The sequence below is a fragment of the Gekko japonicus genome, unplaced genomic scaffold, assembly GCF_001447785.1.
Source record: "Gekko japonicus isolate JY-2015 unplaced genomic scaffold, Gekko_japonicus_V1.1 scaffold302, whole genome shotgun sequence".
NCBI lineage: Eukaryota > Metazoa > Chordata > Lepidosauria > Squamata > Gekkonidae > Gekko > Gekko japonicus.
In genome coordinates, this window is record NW_015170283.1 from 408,042 (window position 1) to 416,584 (window position 8,543).

The 8,543-nt window shown below is 42.9% G+C and overlaps 1 protein-coding gene across 1 annotated transcript in view; it reads right to left on the minus strand.

Annotated features, from left to right (window-relative positions):
- COL4A3 (collagen, type IV, alpha 3 (Goodpasture antigen)) overlaps nt 1–8,543 on the minus strand; it is a 130,504-nt gene that overhangs the window by 121,011 nt on the left and 950 nt on the right. The gene's annotated exons all lie outside the window — the stretch shown is intronic.

The window sequence follows — 8,543 nt, forward strand, 5'->3', positions numbered from 1 at the left end:
AATTGCTATGACTATACAAACAGCAATGCAATTAGATCCAGGTGGTCAACTGTGTTGGTCTGAAGCAGTAGAACACATTTAGAGTCCAGTGGCACCTTTAAGACCAACAAAGTTTTATTCAAGGTCTTAAAGGTGCCATTGGACTCAAAATTAGCAATGCAATTAGTTCCCATGATTATCTGCTTCTCCCATAGTAGGCAATCTGATACCAAGAAAAAAATAAACTAATAAAAGCTGCTTTTTATGTGATTACATTACAATACAGAAGTAACACAAGGAAATCCTGAAGTGGATGCACTAATTCAGCCCAAATAGAGTGTAAAGCTTCAGGAAGTCATATGATGCTGAAAATATTTGCTGAAGTCTGACACCCAGACTTTGAACTTCTATGCTTGCACCATCTTCACTTCTTGGTCCTTTTTTTTCTTTTTTTGGCGGAAGGATCAAATTTTGGGGGTTATGTTTTGTTTAATCCACATAAGGCACAATCCACTAAGCCTTGCTCTCACTAAACCTATTCATATCAATGGGACGTATTCAAGAGCAGCTCTCAATGTATTAATCTAAGGAACCAATTAGTCTAGTCCAAGGTTTACATTCTCACAACTATTGTTTGAAGAATGGATTTACCCCAAGTGAACTATAAAGAGCTCAAAACATGACAGAATGAGCTACTAATTTGCCTGTAGAGTTGGTAAGGCTTACAAATGCAACAATGGGCAGGAATGAGGCATGTACTTGAGCACTATGTGTTATACAACAACTAAACATCATGGTAGCCACTGTTACTACACTGTTCCAGATCCAAGATTGTTGTCTAAGAAACAGCCAGGAACATAGGAAAGGCCCAGCCTGGTTTAAACTTGGAAGCCAGGGGGATGAGCTATAAGAGAAGTAGAAGTGTAACAGAGCTATAGAACAAGAGAAGTGGCTAGTTGAGCAAGAAAAGGCACAAGAGATAGGAACAGTTGCTGAATCACCCTCTCCAGGGCTCAGACAGATTCAGAGGGGGCTTGGAGTACAGGTGTGTAAAAGATACATTAAGAAACATCCACATGTTTTAGACGTTCATTTAACTTATAATAACAAAGTAAAGTGAATGGATTGTAAAGTTTGGAAGTGCATATTAACCAGGAATCAGTGAAGAGTGCAAAAACCCCTACTTCAAGTGCAGCAGTTCTGAAAGCAGGCCTTCTAACTTTCAAGTATTATCTTGGCAGATAAAGAAGCATCATTTGCAGTGTTCTAGAAGCTTGAGATTTCTTTGCTAGAGAATGAATAGAGAACTTTTTAGCTCTCCAAGCCCAGTGAGCTTAATCTTAAGCAGCAAAAGCTTCAGTTTTCACTTGCAGGGAGCAATGATCTCTTAAAAAGAAACTGTTGGGCAATGTGCAGACAGTAAACATATGTATTTATTTCATTGTATTTACATCTGTTTTTTCTTCTATCATGGAACTGAAGGCAGCAAGAGACTAGGTTCCCAGGAATTCTCTCATCAGGCCATTGACCTGATCCAGGTCTGTTCACTCTCAAAAAAGTTTCAATTTTAATATTTATTTAGAAAATGTTTATGCCACCTCTCCAGGAACCTGCCTGAGACAGCTCACAAAATAAAAATAATAAAAACAAAACATTAAAAGTTTAATTAGAACCCAGCATCATTGTAATGAGTCTTTGACTTGATTTGTTGTGGTCCACCCTGAGCCTGTTTGGGGAGGGTGGAATAAAAATCCCAAAATAAATAAATAAAAACTCGCCCTAGCATAAAAATCTAGACCATAAAAACTGACCACTGAGAGCTTAAAAATAAGTTTCCAGACTAAGATATTTTATGTGCCCTACAACCATACAGAACAAAATGAAGTAGGGCAAAGGTTAACAGTTTTGTCAAGAGAACACACTGGTCATAGCGAACATCCTTTCCCAACAACTGAAGAGGCGACTCTACACATGATGGACATCACCAGATGGGCAACACCGAAATCAGATTGACTATATAATTTGCAGTCAAATATAGAGAAGCTCTATCCAGTCAGTAAAAACATGACCTGTAGCTGACTGTGGCTCAGATCATGAGCTACTCATTGCAAAATTTAGACTTAAACTGAAGAAAATTGGGAAAGCCACTAGGCCATTCAGGTTTGACCTAGATCGCATCCCTGATGAATATACAGTAGAGGTGAAGAATAGATTCAAGGGTCTACATTTGATAGATAGAGTGCCTGAAGAACTATGGACAGAGAATTGCGACATTGTACAGGAGGCAGCAATCACCATCATCCCAAAGAAAAAGAAATGCAAGAAAGCAATATTGGCTGTCTGATGAGGCTTTACAAATAGCAGAGGAAAGAAGGAAAGCAAAAGGCAAAGGCGAAAAGGAACGATTTACCCAACTGAATGCAGATTTCCAGAGAACAGTAAGGAGAGATAAGGAGGCCTTCCTGAATGAACAATGCAAAGTAATAGAGGAATAGAGGAAAACAATAGAATGGGAAGGACTAGAGATCTCTTCAAGAAAATTGGAGAAATCAAGGGAGCGTTCCATGCAAAGATGGCCATGATAAAGGACAAAAACGGTAGGGACCTAACAGAAGCAGAAGAGATTAGGAAAAGATGGCAAGAATACACAGAAGAACTATACAAGAAAGACCTCAATGTCCTTGACAAACACGACGGTATAATCACTGACCTTGAGCCAGACATCCTGGAATGTGAAGTGAAATGGGCCTTAGAAAGCATTGCTAACAACAAAGCTAGTGGAGGTGATGGTATTCCAGCTGAACTATTCAAAGTCTTAGAAGATGATGCTGTTAAAGTGCTGCACTCCATTTGCCAGCAAATTTGGAAAACGCAACAGTGGCCACAGGATTGGAAAAGGTCAGTATACATTCCAATCCCAAAGAAGGGCAATGCCAAGGAATGTTCAAACTATCGCACAATTGCACTCATATCACACGCTAGCAAGGTCATGCTCAAGATCCTACAAGCTAGGCTTCAACAGTACGTGGATAGAGAACTACCAGAAGTACAAGCTGGGTTTCGAAGAGGTAGAGGAACGAGAGATCATATTGCCAACATTCGCTGGATTATGGAGAAAGCAAGAGAGTACCAGAAAAATATCTACTTCTGCTTCATTGACTATGCTAAAGCCTTTGACTGTGTGGATCACAACAAACTATGGCAGGTCCTTAAAGAGATGGGAGTACCAGACCACCTCACATGTCTCTTGAGAAACCTGTATAATGGCCAAGAAGCGACAGTTAGAACCGGATATGGAACAACTGATTGGTTTAGCATAGGAAAAGGAGTACGACAAGGATGTATATTGTCACCTTGCTTATTTAATATATATGCAGAGTACATCATGCGAAATGCTGGCCTGGATGAATCACAAGCGGGAATTAAGATTGCTGGGGAAAAGATCAACAACCTCAGATATGCAGACGATACCACTCTAATGGCAGAAAGTGAAGAGGACCTAAAGAGCCTCTTGCTCAGGGTAAAAGAGGAGAGCGCAGAAGTGGGCTTGACGCTCAACATCAAAAAAAGTCGTGGAAGTAGTGACAGACTTCACGTTCCTGGGATCCCAGATCTCCGCAGACTGTGACAGCAGCCATGAAATTAAAAGACGCCTGCTTCTTGGGAGGAAAGCAATGACGAACCTAAACCGCATGATAAAAAGTAGATACATCACCCTGCCAACAAAAGCCCACATGGTCAAAGCAATGGTATTCCCAGTAGTCATGTATGGCTGCGAGAGTTGGACTATAAGGAAGGCCGAGCGCCGAAGAATAGATTCTTTTGAATTATGGTGCTGGAGAAGACTCTTGAGAGTCCCTTGGACTGCAAGAAGATCAAATCAGTCAATCCTAAAAGAAATCAACCCGGACTGTTCCCTGGAAAGCCAGATAATGAAACTGAAGCTCAAATACTTTGGCCACCAAATGAGAAGGGAGCACTCACTGGAGAAGACCCTGATGCTGGGAAAGATTGAAGGTCAAAGAAGACGGGGACGGCAAAGGATGAGATGGTTAGACAGTGTCATAGATGCAATGAACATGAAATTAAGCAAACTTCAGAGGACGGTGTAAGACAGGAAGGCCTGTCGTGATCTGGTCCATGGGGTCGCGAAGAGTCGGACTCAACTGTGCAACTGAACAACAACAACAACCATACCGAGGAACAGCAACCTTAGCTTGTTATTTAGTTTGCTTTTTGCATAACTCAAAACCTCTTCACCATGTTCCATGTAAATTTGCTGTTCAGCCTGTCTATAAGTTTGAACTCTAACTTCCATTCCAGTGTATTTGAAAAAGTGTGCATGCACATGAAAGCTCATAAATGAATAAACCTTTGTTGGTCTTAAAGGTGCCACTGAACTCTAAATTTGAGGAACAGCAAATCATTAAACTTCTTCATTGTTTTACAGAAGCTTGGAAGATGAGGGGGGAAAACTCATTTAAGACCTTCTTTTGCTTTGGAATGGATCCATGTAACAAGCTGATGTTGCTTCCTAACTCTCTACAGACTTCAGTCACATGTCTTTGCTTGGCCATATTATTTTTTTTCCTTCCAAGGTGTTTTCAGCAAGTTGCATTTACCATAGTACCATCTGTCAATAGTCTCTATATCCATAATGAAGTGCTTCACCTAAAGACCATCTAACTAGGTTAGTCCCAGTATTATTGATGCTCTGTTTGTCACACCTAGATGGCCCTTTCTCTTCCTGTTTAAGATTTCATTATTCCTGATATCTCTAGTTTGGTTCCAGGCAACAAATTTCCTTCTCACATTCATCAGATTCTTCCCAGTTGCACCCCCAGAGTTGCCAGATCCATTATAGCCCTTATCTATCTCTCCCCGGCTATGTTACCTAGTTTCCCATTACCTCTCTGATCTTACCGACAGAGGCCTTGTAAAAATCCATAATGAGAACAGTCAAATACCATTTATGGGGACCCACCATAAGGTCACAAAGTAGTAAACAAATGTTTGAGTTGTCCAAATGTCTTCATCAGGACAGATGTTGAGGGGAAGAAGAAAAAGTTGCAAAGCTGAAAAAAGTATAGAAAGGAGTTGGAACACCTTTCGTATGAGAGAAAAGGCAGAAGATTATGGGACATTTAGTTTAGAAAAAAAGACAGATAAGGGGGGGAAGACATGTTCAAGGTTTATAAAATTATGTGTTAGGTAGAGAAAGTGAATAGAGAAAACTTTTTTCTCCCTTTCCCTTAATAGTAGAACTTGGGCCACCCAATGAAGCTGATGGACAAATGGACAGACAAAAGAAAATACTTTTTAACTCAGTGAGTAATTAAATTGTGGCATTCACCTTCAGTGGATATAGTGATGGCTGTGTGCATGCAGGACTTGGATTAGACAGATTCATGGAGGAGAGGTCCATCAATGGCAACTGGTCATAGTGATGAAAAGGAACCTCCACATTCAGATGCAGAAGACCTCTGAAACCCAATGCTAAGAGCTGGCATCCAGGAAAGGCCTTTGCCTTTGGCCTATTTGTTGGTGATCCAGGGCAAAAGGTTTGGGTGTTGCATGAAACAGAATTCTGAACTAGATGGATTGCTGGTCTGATCCAGAAAAACCCTCCTTTTATTCTTAAAATGTTACAGAGCTCAGTTGAAAAGCTGTCCTGGTCCGGTGGCCTCGGGACAAGGACCCTACCCCCCAGGGATGCCCCGATTAGGGTACTCACCTGGGGAACAGCAGAGGAGCAAGGCAGCAACGACACCACAATGACCGACAGGGCCACAGTGCGACGCCTCCCCATGGGAATCCCCAGAAGAAACTACTGGCACTGACCCAGGGAGAAGCGGCCACACTGGCAAAGCATGGCCCCTCGGTCGGGCCCCTCAGAGCTCTATCCCGGGAAGCAGCAAGGCAGAGGCCGCTAAGGGAGGGCTGAAGGCGGGCACAATGGGGAAGCTATGCCACGGCACCAGTGGCATGGTCCCCAGGCCAACAGGACCACCGCCGGCACACCCACAACTACGCCCAGGATGACCAGAAGGCATCCGGGCTTATTGGGGGGGGGGGCAGACTGGGAATAGGGGAGGTGGGGATTACAGGTGGCTCTGGGAGTGGGGCAGGGGATAAAAGTAGAGAGAAGTGGATGGGCTGGGGAGGAGGAAAGTGTGAAGGAACGAAACGGACAGAAAGAGAGAGAGAGAGAGAGAGAGACGGGACCAACAGTGTTCAGCGCACACTGGCAGAGGGTGACCATAACCCCGTCCCCTGTCTATCTGAGGCCCCTCCACAACCTCCTCCTTTACGAACCCTCTCCAACTCCCAGGGCTGATGCCACGGCCATGGGCGGGTCGACTCCAGGGCCATAAACAAAGCTTGACAAAAGCCTAGGGTTGCCAGCCTCCAAGTGGGGCCTGGGAATCTCCCGCTTTTACAACTGATCTCTGGCTGATAGAGATCAACTCCCCTGGAGAAAATGGCTGCTTTGAATGGTGGACTCTATGGTATTGTACCAAGCTGAGGCCCCTCCCCAAACCCCATCCTCTCCTGGATCCACCCCCAATGTCTCCAGGTATTTTCCAACCCAGACTTGGCAACCATAGAAAAGCCCCAAATCCACAGCCTGTTGAGATCTTAAAATAGAGTAGCAGACTTCCTAACCAGTGTCACACACTTCTAATGCCCTTATGTTCAATAGACATACAAGGGTGCAACTCTGTTTAGGATTGCACCATTAATTGAATCAGATGCTGCTGCTCATCATCCTTCCCCAGCTATGTTTCCAGTTCTCCTCTCTACACAACACACTATCAATTAATGGAATTTACTGGCATATGATGTGTTGACTAGCACAACCTTTGAAAGTGATCTCCAAAGAAGAGCTGGCATGGCTTAGTGGATAGAATGTGAGACTAGGATCCTGGGAGACCTGGGTTTGAATCCCTACTTCTACCATGGAAGCTTCTGGGTAACCTTGGGCCTGTCACAAACTCTTAGACTGGCCTACCTCACAGGGTTATTGTGAGAAAGTGTAGGAGGGAGAAAAATGTTCTAAAAAGCTGCTTTGAGTCCCAACTGGGGAGAAAAGCAGGATACAAATAAATAAAAGCAAATGCAAGCATCTCAGTTGCCAAGCTAATATGCACTGGCTTATGGTGAATGGCTATACTTTAGCAACTGAAGATACTTTCCCTTTCCTGAGCCTGCTTTGGTGGGAAGGCGGGGTATAAATCGAACTAATAAATAAAAATGAAATAAATTGATTAAGGACCAGCCTCCAGTGGCTATGCCCTTTATGGCTGAAGTTTAAATATTGCTGTCATTCTGTGCCATTGGCTGAACAGTGATTCTTTAGGGCCCAATGCAGTGGGACTTTTTTTCCTGTTTAAGGCTCAATTAAATTAATGGGACTTTCATTGAACATGGCATAATAAACCAAAATCTTTAACAGACAACAGAGTAATTTAAAGAATCAAAAGTATCAGAATTTGGAATCAGTAATCTGCCAAACAGGATGACATTTCTGCTTAGGCAAGAGAGGATGTTGTTCTAAATACAGTAAGGAATGCAAATAAAATTTATAAAATTTGAAACTTCCAAGTACAAACAGATCGTTGTTTTGGTTTTCTTGTGGGAGACATATTGCTCTTGAAATATATTTTTTCTCTCATCCAAGGGGCATCCAAAAGGTATACAAAGAAACAGAAATCACATATTTTAAGTTGTTAGCACTGGATCTTTTACATGAATCTTATCCACACAGGAGAAATACTGCACACATGGGCAATCCTAGTAGTAGTGTGTGCTATGTCCTTTCCCCCACATTTCCTGTCTACCTATCAAATCATATGGGACATCCCAGTACCAATGGGAGGAACCAAACCCCATCAATTCAATTGACCCACCCCCAACCTAAGGCAAAGCAAGCTGCCCATCTCATTTCGATGGGTGAGGTAGACTGCAGATGACACTGTGTGAAAAGCAGAAAGAAAGTGCATTACAGAAAGAAACCTTTAGAAATATGCACCCCTGACGAACGACTAAGGTAAGTGTTGCACTCAAAGGGGGATTGAAAAAATAGATACATACATGTATACATGTCCTGCACAAGTGAGCCAACTGCATTTTACTTCCAAAGGCAAACAAAGGGAGAAACATCAACCTAGCAGTCACACCAGCAAATCTGATGGGGTGTGTGTGTCACATAATTAATAAAGATACAAGCGCCTTTGGACATATGCAGATTATTCGCCACTGAAAAGTCACAACCAGCCATTTATAACCTGAGAATTGGGAGGTGGGCTTTCAGTATTGCTACTTTTTTTCCCCCCTGGCAGAGATCCTATAAGTTTAAGAACAGTCTGTCAGTCCCTGGAGTAGAAGGGACATAAGAACATAAGAAAAGCCAATGTTGGATCAGGCCAATGGCCCATCTAGTTCAACACTCTGCCTGTCACACAGTGGCAAAAAATACCAGGTGCCATCAGGAGGTCCAGCAGTGGGGCCAGGACACTAGAAGCCCTCCCACGGTTGCCCCCCCCCAAGCTCCAAGAATACAG